The sequence below is a fragment of the Corvus hawaiiensis genome, chromosome 4, assembly GCF_020740725.1.
Source record: "Corvus hawaiiensis isolate bCorHaw1 chromosome 4, bCorHaw1.pri.cur, whole genome shotgun sequence".
Classification (NCBI taxonomy): Eukaryota; Metazoa; Chordata; class Aves; order Passeriformes; family Corvidae; genus Corvus; species Corvus hawaiiensis.
In genome coordinates, this window is record NC_063216.1 from 67649989 (window position 1) to 67663787 (window position 13799).

Below are 13799 nucleotides of genomic sequence, written 5' to 3' on the forward strand. Positions count from 1 at the left end.
GCCAGGCTTCCCTGTTGCACTCTAACTGTGGAAACAACGTATATGAGCTTTTTGCTCTACAGCTCTGTCCAGCCTCCTGGTTGATTTCCTAGCCTGCATTGATTGCCATCATGTTGTAGACTCTCAGGGTTCATCACACTACTACAGACTGGCCAAATTTGTGTCCTGACCCATCTCTGTGCTATAGGGCCTCCTTTGTGCTCATGTACAAAATTTGTATCACTCATCACCCCTCAGCTGTATAAAACTACTTCTCTGCACTCTTTCAATAGTCAGTGGAGGGATACAGGCACCTCGACTTATGGGTTATCCTTTGCACTCTGGACACCTCTCTTAGGATAGTTATTTAGAAACGTGTCCTCATGGTACTTCCCTCTCCCACTGATTGTAAAGGAATGAATTACTAGTTCAGCAGACAAACACCCAACTGAAGGCAGGTACCTTCAGGCAAAACAAACCTTATCCTGAGCTTCAGGCTATGAGCTCATGGCATGTATCTAAATATCCCTTATCTAAATATCAGATTCATACATTTTAATATATTATTAGAGGATATTATACAGACTATAAATGCATTTTCTCAAGGGCACAACAAGTTGAACTTATATTCTGTAAGGGCCTACAGCATCTTAATGTAGGAGGCTGGAAATTTTGCAGCATCTTCACATAATTTTAAATACTGAGTGCTTGCCATTAATTAAATATAAATACAGTAATCACATGAGTACTCCTTGAGTTATTTATTTTGTATTACAAGAAGTTTATTTTTTTATGCGTGCACATATTCAAGGTTCAAGACTGTGTAGCAACTGGATTTTGTGCTGATTTTAATGTGATGAACAACCACACTGTAGAAGTTATCAAGGGAGAAGCTAGGAGTGTTGACAGATGGTTGGGAAAGAGAAAGTTGGGGATTTTATAACCTGAGAAACTGTCAGAAGTTTGGAAATGTGGACTATCATTGGTCGGATATTTCTGCTCAGGTAAGCAGCTAACTTGTTAGAGTTGATAGTCAAACTTTCAAATTTCAAGTTAATGATCTGATTGCATTGCTTAGTCACGTATTTCACTAAATATCATTTTTTCAGACTGATTTCTGATTTACTGGCCTTTTTTACAGTCCTCTGAAGAAAAACAGTTTCTGAAGCTTCTTAAACCCACTGTGCTCTATGTTTTAATGCCTTTCTCAAATCCTATTACAGCCCAGAATGGCAGACTACCATTTTTTTTGTGAGAGACAGCTGCTTTTGCTGGTCTTTTTCTTCCCTACCACTTTTCTACATTTTTTTACTGACTTCCAGATGTTTGGCAGCTAGTGCAGTGCAGTAATTCCAAGAAAGCTTCCAAACATCTACTGAATCCAGACACTGTGCATGCACAGGTTTTCTTTGTAGCTGATGTGCATTGTGATGCTCTCCCTCACGAAAGCCATGCAACTCCAGCTTCTTATGCTCAGAAAATCACTAGGATTGCAATGCGAGAATTTCACTGCACGTGTGTTAATGAGTTGCTTTAGAAGACAAACGAATTGGCACAGAGATCCAGTATACCTTAAATACATTTGCTTCCACGTTTGCCTTTGGAACTTCAGATGCTGACTGTGAGGCTTGAGAGTACCTGTGTGCCTCTGAAATAGATTTTTTTTTTTTAATTTGAAAATCGCATTTAACTAAGTATGTGAGAACTGGGTTAATATGAGAGGCTTACGAGATCCCCCTAAGAGGCATTTTCAAATACGACATGGTCTTCATAGCAGATGAGCTATAGCATGTCAAACAAAATAAGGTCTGGAATAGGAATCCAAGTCATTACTGCTAAGTAGATCCAACAGAATTAGGGGATGGGCAGTTACTCTCTAGCTGCTTGCAGTTACTGCATTGATAGTAATGCATAGGGGTTGCACTAATTCGAGCATTAGCCATAATCTCATGTGTTTCTGACTGTGCCTATCAGTCATCCTGCTGGTCTATTAATGCTGGCAGATCTACTTTTGTATTATGTAATGTATTTATTTTATCCTGAAACATTTTTCCCAATAAAAAGTAAACCCAGAAAGCTTCAGAGCTTACTGCCAGCTGCATAGTGCACAAATTTCACAGCCATTCCTCTTGTCTTTTCCACCTTTTTTTTTGCCACTATGATAACCTGTATTTTCTAGCCTTGGCTTTCTACCAGTGAAAGGATCTACTTCTCAATCTTTTCTTTTAGAATTATAAGTTAAGCACTAGGAGTAATTTTTAGTATAATTATACATATAATTTGGTCATAAAAGATTTACTGAGAAACTCTAAACACCCCAAAGCTTGGAACTATTCTGCTCTACTGTTTTCCAAAATTTGCAGTAGCCTGTGGATAAATAAATGAAAAAATATGTGGCATTTACATTTCAATTTTTATTTCATCCATATAAAGTCCTCATGCATTTCTCAGAAATGTATGGATTGACTTTCTGTGTCTACATAAAATCTACCCCAGAGAGCTTGTGGACTCCCCATCCCTGTATGTGTTCGAGACCAGGCTGGATGGGGCTCTAAGCAACCTGATCTAGTGTGTGCCCACTCCTGGCAGGAGGGTTGGAACCAGATGACCTTTAGGGTCCCTTCCAACCCAAACCGTTCTATGATTCTATCCCCAATCATGTATATTTGAATAAACAACACATCTAGACAGTCTACAGTGAAGTTCCAGGAACTATGTGCATAGTTGAGATTTGCTATCTGATCTTTACAGGCATAGACTCTAAAGTCCCAAATCAAACTTCAGCACAGTCAGTGAGACTTCCAATTTAATTCAAATTACTTGCCTTTAAAGAGGTGACTTGACTTCCATGTAATGGTGGCTGACATTCACAATCAGAACATGGAATGGAATGGAATGGAATGGAATGGAATGGAATGGAATGGAATGGAATGGAGTATTTCAGTTGGAAGGGGCCGACAATGCCTGACGCATTCAGGGCTGAATGAAAGTTAAAGTGTGTTATTAAGGGCATTGTCCAAATGCCCCTTAAACACTGTTATACTTGGGGACTGACCACCTCTCTAGGAAGCCTGTTCCAGCATTTGCCCTCTCTCTTGGTAAAAAAAGTGTTTCCTGATGTCTCTTTTTTTTCCTCCTTGCCTTGGCTTCTGCAAATGCTTGGGTGGGATGGCTTGCTTTGATTTGTAAGTTAGAGACTAGAATAAGGCTTCCAGATAGAAAAGGGAAAAAAACAGATAAATACAACTTAAATAAATTAAATTATCTAAATTGTGTCAGCCTGTTAAAACCTGTAACTATTCTCTACTAGTACTCCACTAAGGAATGCTTCATTTGCTCTCTAAATAAGGAACATGTAAGTCAAATAGGAATGGTCAAGCTTACAAATGGAAAAAAGGAAGAATCCAAAACTCAGGAATTCAGGACATGTAGTTATTTGCCTTTTTGCAAGTAATAATAATAATAACAACAACAACAGTAATAATAAGTACTCCTAAACATCTACACAATAGCCAAGAGGAGGTTATCAAGAAAATGGAGCCAGACTTCTCAAGATTGCTGTATGGTGAGAGAGTGACAGATAATAGGCATAAATTGAAATGTGAGAGGTACAAGCTAGATTTAAGGGAAAATATTTTCATGTGTCAGTCAAGCCATGGAATTGGTTGTCCATAGAGCTTGTGAAGTTTCTGCTCTTGCAGGTTTTCAAAATCCAACAGGATCAAGTCTGATCTGAACTCATAGCTGACCCTGGTTTCAGCAGAGGAATGGACTAGGGACCTCCTATGATCCCCTTCAAATTAAATTATCTCATAATCCTGTAGTGATAAATAAGAGGTAATGTGGTTTTACCAGAAAACAACCTATTAAAAGCAACATTCTGGAAAAAAAACCTCAACAAACAATAAAGAAACCTTGTGATTTCTCTCCAATAAAGAAACCACAGTAGAACCATGTAATTTTCAGAGGTATTGAAAATGTGACACATGAGGTTAAGATTGGAAGAATTCATTTCTTTAGTCCAGCAATGTGAGGATTGAGGGAAGATAGGGTATCAGTCCTCAAATATGTAAAAAGTATTGCAGAGATACAAAGTGTTCTTCATGTCCATTGATATGGCAAGAAATAATAGCCTTAAATTGCAACTTGAAGATTTCAGTTATATTTTACAAAAAGCTTTTGAACTGTAAAGAATGTTATGCAGTAGCTGACTGTGGAGAGGTCTGAAGAATCAGCATAACTGCAAATTTTCAAGGTCAGATTGAACAAATATCTGTCAGGAGCTGATTAGATAGAGTGGATTCTGCTCTGAAGCAAGAGAATGAACTGGAAAACCCTTTCAGATCTCTTTTTTAATCATGTCTAAAGAAGCACCTCCATTGTCCTCATTACTAAATTGGCATGAAAAAATGAAAAAGTGTACCAGTGTCACCTCTCCAAGTTTTCTTAAATTAAGTACTCTTTTTCCACTTGTTAAACCCTTCCTTCCTTCTTTCTCCCCAGTTTCATGTACTGAGCATGATGCCATATAGTATGGAATATCCCTTTGGTCAGTTCGGGTCGCCTGTCCTGGTTGTGTCCCCTTTCTAATTTCTTGTGCACCCCCAGCCCATTTGCTGGTGGGATGGGGTGAGAAGCGGAAAAGGCCTTGACTTTGTGTAAGCACTGCTTAGCAAAATCAAAAATATCCCTGAATTAGCAACATTTCCAGCACAATTCCAACATTTAGCCCAGACCAACTACTATGAAGAAAATTACCCTATTCCAGCCAAAACCAGCACACCTAGTGACACAGGTACACAGACACAGGAGCCTTTCAGCTAGGCTTGAAAACATGTTCCTGATCTGATTCATTTCACAGCATCATAGAATAGCCTGAGTTGGAAGGGACCTTAAAGATCATTTAGTTCAAACCCCACTTCCATAGGCAGGGACATCTTCCACTAGTCCAGGTTGCTCAAAAGTCTATCCAATCTGGCACACTTCCAGGGATGGGCATCCACAACTTCCCTGGGCAAACTGTTCCAATGCCTCAGCATCCCTGAAGTAATGAATTTCTCCCAAATATCTAATTTAAACCTATTGCCTTTCAGTTTGAAGCCGTTCCCCCTTGTCCTGCCACTACACACCCTTGTAAAAAATCTCTCTCCAGCTTTCCTGTAGGTCCCCTCTAGGTACTGGAAGGTGCCCTGAAGTCTTCTCTTTTCCAGGCTGAACAGCTCCAACTCCCTCAGTCTGTCTTCACAGGAGAGGTGCTCCAACCCTCCGTTCACCTTCTCTGGACTGACTCCAACAGGTCCACATCCTCTTATGCTGGGGATGCTGGACTTAGATGCAGTCTCACCAAACTGGAGTGGGGAGGCAGAATCACCTCCTTTGACCTGCTGGCCATGTTGCTTTGGATGCAGCACTTGCCTTTCTGGGCTGCAAGCACACATTGCCAGATCGTGTTGTGCTTGTAATTTATGAACACCTCCAAGTCCTTTCCCCCCTGGGCTGCTCTTGATCCATTCCCTGCCCAGCCTGTACTTTGCTTGGGATTTCCCTGACTCATATGCAGGACCCTGCACTTGGCCTCACTGAATTTCATGAGGTGCACACCTCATGCAAGTCACACTAGTAATGAAGAATGCTGAGACCAGCCTGATTTATCAATCCCAAAATTTAACATTCAGAGGAAGAATAATGTATCCCAGCAGAAACTGGCACCTGTGAGGATGTGGCAAAGTTCCTGATAAAGGAGCCAACAAGTGATAGTACTGATAATGTATCTAAAGCTGTTGAGCCTGGAGACATTTGACTGATCGTCAACCACTTAGTACTATAAAAGCTCAGTCCCACTTTTTAATGGCAGAGTTTTCTAACATACCCCTTCTTGGAGTGTGTGTGGCGATTCCTCCCGTGGGTGGGGACACCCCTCAAGGTTAATCCTCGAGGCTGAGCAAGAGATTTGCCCACAGGCATTGTATGAGTGAGTAACATCAATTTCCATAATTACTGTGCTAGCTTTAATATCATTGTTTCAATATTGCTTCAATACATAGTGCACTATACTAGTAGTTACAGCTACCTATACTGTGTAGTAAATAATTCTGATTAAGGCCTTTTAGTCTTTTCATCCTCATAATCAATTTAAATTCTTATCTACTTTATTCATATAAATATATTTGGTTTGCCATCCTTAATCCTGTGGGACAGAGTTGTATAAAGGCTCAATTACACCTATATAATACTTTAGACATAAACCATTGAAAGTCTGGGACTAGGACTGGATCCAGCTCCACCCAGACTCCTTTCTGAGAAGGAATTTAGAAAGCAAAAGGATCCTTTCTGCACCTTGTGACTCAACAAGTTGAGGCAGGGGGGGTCCTCCCCAATAAACTTTGTCTGAAGCTCCCATTCTGCCCATGACACTTATCTTTTATTAAATAACAATCTGACTCTAAAAGCATTTTCTAGGGAAGAAGCTTACCAGTGTGCAGCATTGTAATGTAAATGACTCAGCATAAATACCTGAGTCATTTGTCATTATTAATTTTTTAAAGATAAAGCAATCTATACCAGAATACTTAAAGAAGCATCCATCATTTTCCAAATTTTAAATAAGATACACGACATTTACGTTCCCTTTAAAAAAGACAATAGCACTTTCACGCCTTTGTTACCTTCAGGGAGTTTACATTGTCAATAACCCACTATCAGCAATTACTTACGCATTTTAAGTAATGGTTTTGCACTTCTGCTTTAGTTTTGCCAAAACTAAAAGACTCAGTTCAGATGCATCTGTTTTCCAGGGACATCTATGATTGCTTTCTTTCATTTATTCAGTGAACCAGCTGTGTTGATTGATGTCTGAGAAATCAAGTTCAGTCACAGAATAATTCCATTGTAGTCATTTTAGTTGCAGCAAAGACCAATTTGACCCATGGAGCTCTGTATATTGTTAAAGGTCATGCAGCTTGTCAGTAGTTCAGACAGGATTGAAATAGAGGATCCTCCTGAATCCCAGTTCAAATGAGACTCTTTTGACATCATCATAGTGTCTACACATTCAGACTGACATTTTGTCACTCAGAGCACTGCTTATCTGTTGTCATACCAAAAAGGGACTGTCATGGTTTCAGTCACATGCCCTCATTCTTTATTTCCATTTATTTATAACTCTCTCCTCTATTCAGTGCCAGCTGTTAAAACCAAAGTGGATTTCCTTTCTCTCTCCCTCCTGGGTGCTGTGGATGAAGAAGAGGTTTCAGACATATTTCAGGAGGGCAGTAACAGGGTACTGAGTTCAGCCTGGGAACCCAGCAGTTTCATTAGTGCCAGAACAGCAGCTTGGCAGCTGAAAGCAGCTCCATGTGGCACAGAGCATGCCTGCATGGGATGCTGACAGTTACAATAATACTCCAGTTAAGAAAGGCCCTCAACTGAATGTCATGGTTTGGACAATGGGATTTATTAAAGCCCCTTCTAGTCCTGTATTTGTATGATGCTTGTACAATAAAGATAAAAAAATGTTTTATGGAAACAAGGAAAAGGATGGTCATCATTTCTGAATATCTACAAGCAATCACAAGGAAGCTGACTTACCTCATTGTTACACAATTTCTTCCTTATTTATGATTATTTCCCTTAACTTTATATGACTTAAAAAATAATTATTTTTTCTTGTTTTTCCCTTTCACAATGTATTTTTCATTGTAATATAAACCCTAATTCATTTTAAATTATCCATAATGTCTCAGTTACAATACCATCACCATCTGATTTTAGCCCTTTTTCTTGTGAAATCATGCTCTGTGCCTTTCTCTCAAACTTATTGGCCAATTTCAATAATACATGAAAGAAGGAAAGAAAGATAAGGATGGATGGATGGATGGATGGATGGATGGATGGATTAGGTGGATTATGAAATCTTAGAGAATTCCCAGTTTTCTTAGTAAAGGTGGACAACCCACCTGCATCCCAGTTCATGCTGTGAAGAAACCTGGATGTGCATTTGTCTTTTTTCCTGCGGCCTGGTTTTCATAGACAGTAAACATCAGAAATCTGTATTTGGTGGAATATAATGGTGCTCCAAAGGCATCTGTTCTGGTCAGTCAAGGGACCAAGACCATGGAGCATGTAAATAGTACTAGTTCCTTATTATTGCTTAAATATTGTAAATCCTTACTTACTCATAATAGAAAGAGCAGGGGTAATAGTATACACCTGAAGTAAGCCTAATACAGCCCAAAGTAATTAAGTTCCTATAAATTTCTTTAACACCAGTATCTGGATATAGGAAGGAGACTCAAATTAGTTCCATGAGTATGGGAAAAGTAGGCAGAACACAGCAGCATGTATTATCTGAGCACAAGCCAATTGGCAGTGGGCAGGTGCACTGGCTGGCCAGTCTGCTTGCACATATGACTAACTGGACTAACCACAGCACTCGCTGTCTCTTGCCAAAACAGATGGAAGGCATGGGAAGAAGTGGGCTTGGATTATTGCACTGAGAGGGTGAGACTAGAGAGCAGTAAATAGAAATGAAGAGGACACCAAGCTTGGTTAATTTCATTCTTTCTATATGATTTTAGATTTCTATGTGGCTTTGCCTTTCCACATGTGCTCTGAAAGTATATGAGTAAGCATATAGAATAAATGGTTGAACTGACCTGTCACTTCCATGATCAGTTCATCACTGTATTGATGCACCTTCAAAATCATCTGGAGATCAACCTATTTGGGACACTGCTGGTGAGAATTCAGGCCTGTGCACCCTATGAGCATCCCCTTGAGGCAGTCTAGATACACCTGCAGATGTACAGAGCCTGGGACAGCTCCAGTATGTCCACCATGAAGTCCCTAAGAGTACATTCTTCCATACTCTCATACCATGCCTCCTTCCCTTGCTACACATTTGCATCTTGTCTGTCTCAGAGGACTTTGTAGTGCTGCCAGTGCCAGTAGCCCTCTCACTTTTCATCCCAACTGTACTCCAAATATACAAGGAAGCGCTGTCTTGACAGGATGAATTTCCCACCCTCCCCCCAACCCCCCTATTGCAGGAGACTCTGTCGAAAGGCACTGTTCACAGCCATGAAGGCAGCCAGACCATCTTTAAGACCCATTAAGACCCAGTGCCAGGGTTGCCAGATGATGTGTTTCTGTCTCAGAGTAACCTATTTGCTCTGTGGCGAATAAAAGCACAGAGGTAGAGCCAAATACTTCTTAGAGCCACAAAAAAAATGAAGCCACACATATAAATGGCATGAGAATAAGGATCATTACATATTCAGACAATGACCTGGTCATATAAAAAATTAAAACTACAGGGTACAGTTAAGACCTTCACAATTGCCAACATTCAAGCCATGGCACTATGCATGAGAAACACTCCCTTAAACAAAGGATAGTTCACAAACTCAATCCATTTTAGTATCAGTCTGAAATTACAGAGGTACACTTTTCCAGAACGCATTTAGACACAAAGAAACAGTTTGTCATTATCTTGCCTGCAATGAAAACAGCACAATGTTCTATAATTTCTAATTCCCAACTGAAAATCAAGACAGTCATATCAACCTGTGTTAGGAGCTATCCCGCATATTCTTATTTTTTTCTCCTTTGTAAATCCAGAATTTTTTCCTGTTTACTAAACATGTTACCCTACCTTGTGCTCAATTACAAATTCAATTGCAAAAAAGCAAGGATTTTTCTTTCTAAACAGTGCCACTCACAAAGGAATCTGGATCTGATGCAGCCTTTTAAACACTATGATTGAACTTCCTAAGTCAATTTTAATGATAGCAATTTTGCAAAATGCTATGCAATAACAATACATTATCAGCTACTGGCTATAACAGCATCATCTCACGGTAGTGCTTGTTCACAATAACACTGCCAAGCTTTACCAATTTTGGAAACAAACCTAAAAACTTTAATTTCCTCTGAGATACAAGGTTAAATCTCAAAATCAGATGTTGTCTAAGGCTAGATGCATTCCAGTAAACTACAACATATGGTGGACATTACTGCACTTTAATAAGCATTAAATCACTAGCAAGGTTTCTACCCGAGTTTTGCTGAATAGCATTCTCCCACATAGTGCCCAAGCATCTTTAGGGATTAGCATAGACCTGGTAAGACTTTCAACAGTAATTCTGATACAACCACATGCTCTTCAGGCCTAGGAAGGTTTATCTGTAGGAAAATACAGGCATTGGAGAATTTAGTGTCAGGGCTGGAGAATGTTCTTGGCCCGTTACTGGTTTAACACAGAGTAAATGTCTCTGTTATAGTTCCAGTTTGTTATCTTTCCTAGTTTTGTTCCCTAAGTAGAAGTTAAAATATGCTAGCAAGGCATCAGAGAGTATTTCACATAAAACAAAGCAAAATGTGCTTTTGAGCATTAACTATACCTCATAAGTTCCTTCTCTATAGTCCCCAAAATTGTCAAATTCTTTATCATGTAAGAGATTTGGATTTGTAATGGTAAACATAGTATTTACAGTAATTTAATTATTATATATCTATTATATATAAATTTTGTACATATATCAATTTAATGTTTTGATTGAACATTATTGTGAAGCATTTTGTACCTATATGTGTATGTATGTACGTATATATATATGAGCTGGTTGTGTAACCCTCTTTCACTGGCTAACTTAACATCCTACATGATTTGAAACTGCTTGCCTCTGCCTGCAACAGGTGCCAAGTAACTTTTCTCCCTCAAGTTCTCTCCTAAAGAGGGTGGATACCATAAGGGTGGTTACTGCAGCACACTGTAATTAGAAGGGCAAGGTTAGGCTTTCTGGTTATGTCCAATCTGGGCCAGCTTTGCCAGAGAAGCTTTTACTAGCCTAGTAGAATTTCTTTTGGTGCTAAATTTCTATGCCAGTAAAAATTCCAGTATTGCCAGTATTAGAGTGATGAAATTTTTTTTCCAGGATAGTTTATTTCACTCAGCTATCCAGCACAAACTGTTCCAGCAAGTGTAGGTTTTTTCTGCAATAAACTGCACTATAACAATAAACATTGCCTAGTATATAGCCAACCTCAGCCAAAAGGGACTTCAGACTATGACTCGCTATTCTAGTATGGAGTGAGATATGGTACAACATTTTTACTTTGTCATCTAGGAGGATTTTCAATCAAGTTCAGACAGTTCAGTTATAAAGCTATAAAATTTTAACTATGAGAATTTCTATTTTTTTCTTGCTTTACATTGTGCTTCAGTTACTTGCCAAGACAATGAGTATCTTGCTTTGACACAGCTTATGTCAACCAACTAAATTAGACTTCGTGAAAAAGACATTAACACTACACTTGAGAGATCTAAACAAAATACTGATAAACTTCAGTTGTGGAGAAGGTTAAACCTTTCATCAAGAGAAATTTTATAATCAAGTTAGTCAAGCTGTCCTGCCCATGATTAATGCACTATCTCCAAAAGAAAGACAGCACTGCAGATACAATTCATGAAACACTAACCATGTGCTTCTAATTAAGATACAGGTTGTTGCATGAAGCAAATTAAGCTAGTTTAAGGAAATTATCCTTCCAAGTAGTTAATGAAATGGTATACCCCAAAAATTTCAATAAAAAATTGTTCTGTTTCAGCTGTTAAATTTCACTGTGAGGAAAAAAAATTACACTGACTCCTAAATAATCCCACTTTGCTATCCCTCAGTATTTGTGCCTCTATGGAGTAAAAAGAAGCTCCCATAACTTTTTTACTTGCATATATAGAGGATAACATATAGGGTCAGTCTGAGTAGTAAAGGTGCCTGACTAATCAGGACTGCATGCCACTGATGGAAATAAAATTATTACATCTTCTCTTCTTAAGACTAGGTGCCAAGCAAAAACTCTTACCTCATGCACAGATGGCTGGAACCTTCCCATCTGTTAATAACTTCTGACTTCCAACTCCTGCAGGATCCTAACATCAGTCCTCTTAGCATGTCTGGGGAGTATTAAGAGTCAGAAAGATCACTATTCTGGGTTTACACAACTAGTTGAGCACAGATATTCCCTTGGGACTTTTCCTCAGTTTAGATGTGTTTGTGTGCACAAGACATTGAAAAATCAAAACTCACCAAAGAAGCAGGAGTAGTGTGACATCTCAGTTGGCTCCTGGGAATACTGAAAATAGGAAACTAGTTTAAAATCCTGGTTCTGTTGAACAGCACCTCTGGAATAGAATTTTCTCATGCTGTGCATGCTGGCGTGGCACAGTTGGTAATACACTGATACAGACTTCTAGCAGTGTCAGAAATTGAACAACCATATCATTCTTCACCAGGCATGTTTCCTTTCAAATTGAAAGCCGCATGCACCACAGATACCAGGTGTCATTACTTCCAGCCTCCAACCGTTGACATCTCTATTTGTAGTACAGACAAAATGCATTTACTAAAGCAGAGCCTCCCAAGCTTTGGCTTTTGCAGCACTGGTGATATACAAACTATTTTCACACCACATGTGGAGCTAGGGCTGCCTACTAGGAGATACTCAATTGAAGTGTAGGATGAGCACCCCAAATTTGCAACTGCTGGCAATCAGCTACTACTAGCCTGCAGGCACTTACTAGTGGCTTACACAGGTTTCTATACATAAGCACTAATTATTACTGTTAATGGTCATTGATCAGAATAGCTTTATTATCTAAGTCATTTAGTAGGTCTTAGACTCTATAAAATAGTAGTAGAAATAACTTCAGGCAATATAGATTTGTGTTTAATAATTATGAGTAAAAGTCATTGCTGCTACAAGGCTGGCTTAGCATCAGACATAGTGGTAGATGAAATGATCAGGAAATATCAGGTGAGAAAGGCCAGAAGTAAGAAATAAATTAGGAATTTCCACTGGCAAAGGTCAGCAAATCTGCCTGACCATAAGCAACCAATACATATCTGTATCGGTATGTACAGAACATAGAAAACAGATAACTCATACAGAACAAGGCAGCTTGATAGTTTTATCATTCCCTTACCTTAAGGAAACTAAGAGAATGACAGATAACAAAAGAGTAAGGCCCATATTTCTAGTCTCCCAAGGCGTGCCTTGAGAATTTTGGCCTTGAAATAGGTATGATTTCTTCACCAATGATACATCCAGTCCCAAGCTTCAAGATAAAATGTACATAAACATGTTATCAGAGCTCCAGATAGTCTTAGATTTCATATGGCTGCTATATAATATGGGGCGTTTTTCGTATCACACATAGCTTTGTTCTTTGCCATCCATTGTCCCTAAGGAGGTAAAGAAGTATTTTTAAAATACACATTTCTGAGAACCCAATTCCTCTGGGTTGGGTGCCTCAAAATGCCTCACTTCTCAGCCCATCGTTTTGAACTGCCTACAAACTTCTGACAGACGTGAGCGGGGAGTGAGGGGATGGTTGTAACCCACCACGTGAAGCGACTTGGACGCGAGTTTTACCTTCCCAAGGCCGTGGGGATACAGGTGCCTGCGAGGCGGGCTGTACTGAGAGAGGGTGGCCTCGCCCGGACACCGCATCTCCCGTGAGTGCCGGTACCCCCGGGGATGGCGACACTACCCCGGGCTGCTGAGAAAACCGAGCCCAGGAAACTTTTCACCGCAGCACCTGGCGGTCGGAGCATGCTCGTGCTCCCAAAGGGGACTGCGGGGAGCGTTTACTTCCCATCGGAGGCGGTCAGGAGCACAACCGAGTGCTTCCCTTTCCTCAGAGCGGACGAGCAGCCCGGCCTCCAGGGGCAGAACGTGCCGGCAACCCCGACACTGTCCCGCGGTGGCTCCGGGACATCCCGGATCCCTCAGTCCCGGACCCCCGCCGCCATCTTGTTAAC